Below are 1,667 nucleotides of genomic sequence, written 5' to 3' on the forward strand. Positions count from 1 at the left end.
GTTCATCGGACTTTCACAGAAGGATGTCTTTCGGCTTATGCCGGGTCCCTTCTTAAGACTCTGTTATCTCTCCTACAGGCAGAGCTTGCAAGCCAGGGCGGAGCGGGCTGGGCTGGGACGCGGTGGGGTCTCTGGTTTTTCATGTAGTTACACTAGGCGTTTGAGAAGTGTTAACTGATTGGATGATTTGATAAGTTACTGTAATAATCTTTGTCCTTGTTAGGACACACCGCGGCCATCAGCACTGGAATGCAAAGACCAGAAAAAACCTGACAGGACCACTGGCCAAGCCCAGGCGCCTTCGGTCTCCGCTCCAAATGCAGGTGAGAGAGACAAGGTGGTAGGGACTGAGGGATGACAACCTGAATTGTAACAATGGTCCCCTCCACCCAGAAACCAGGCCCACGGGAGCATCCGCGGGTGACCCTGACTTCCTGAGTCTTAGAAGTCACATTCTTCAAAGAGCTGGCTCAGGACACCGGGGGCCCAGCCCCTCCCTCTCCAGGGCCTAGAAATTCAAGGCTCCCTCTCCTTTTAGCTTTTAGCAGTCTAACTATGGAAGAATCTTTTACTACTTCAGAAGGATTCTCAAGGGTTTCTTTGTATGTAGGGCTGCAGCGAACATTTACATACTTTTAGGACCCTATCTATTAAATTCAGAGTTCAGGGCAGGGCAGATATCAGAGTCTCAGAATGAAAGGATTAGTGTCTACTTCTCATTGAAGATCTACCAGTGTTTAGGGAAAAGCGTTTTCGATCCTATAAGAGATGCTTTCTCTGGCTTCCCAGAGGGGCCATGTCTACACGGAGGGTGAGACAGAGGAGGAGGTAAGTGTGGGGTGTGGAAATCCTGCATCGCGAGACAGAGGAGGTAAGTGTGGGGTGTGGAAATCCTGCATCGTAGGCAGCTATCGGGGGGGCGGGGGCGTTGGGTCGATCTGGACGAAAGCCATGTTTAGGGCCTGCCCTACAATTAAACGTTTTTTGGAGGTCATTGCAAACATTTAAAACTCAGGAGATTTCACAGAAAATAGAGAATGTGTGGCCCCTCTTGAAATTTTGAAATCTTCCCCGAGCCTGCATTCCCACATGGCAATGACTGCCCTGTCGCTGGGGAATTGGAACTTATCAGCTTCTTCCTGCCCTGCGCTGCGGGTACCCCCATCCCCACAAACATCGAGTGGTGCCTCTGCTCCTGAGGCAACTTCCAGGGGTCCTCTGCATCCCCTTCCCTCACCTCGATCAGTCATCCTTGCTTTCCCCATCTTTATCCTGACTTTTCCTTTGGCAAAGGACAGGTGTGCACCCCTTCCCCTTTCAAAAGCTCTCCCTTAACCCCTCCCCCTCCTTGCTGCGGTGTCGTCCCTGCAGAGCCAACCTGCTGGAAAGGGTCACCTCTTGTCTCCTCACGCCACTGCCCCCTGCATTGCCCCCACCCTGTTCCTGCTCATCCTTTATTCTTCCTGGCCAGTCTCTGTGCCCTCTCCCTCCGGGAAGGCCTCTCTTCCCTCGGCTTGGTGACATCTCATTTGTCCTGATGTCTGTTGTCCCGCCTTCCCGGGCTCCTCTCTTCCCACAAGCTCACAAATGGCAGAATTTCCAAGGATCTGGGCCAGGGTCTTTATTTATCTCACCCTGGACTCTGGGCAACCTCTTGGGGCCGGCCG

Source organism: Pteropus alecto, unplaced genomic scaffold (assembly GCF_000325575.1).
Source record: "Pteropus alecto unplaced genomic scaffold, ASM32557v1 scaffold43, whole genome shotgun sequence".
Taxonomy (NCBI): Eukaryota; Metazoa; Chordata; class Mammalia; order Chiroptera; family Pteropodidae; genus Pteropus; species Pteropus alecto.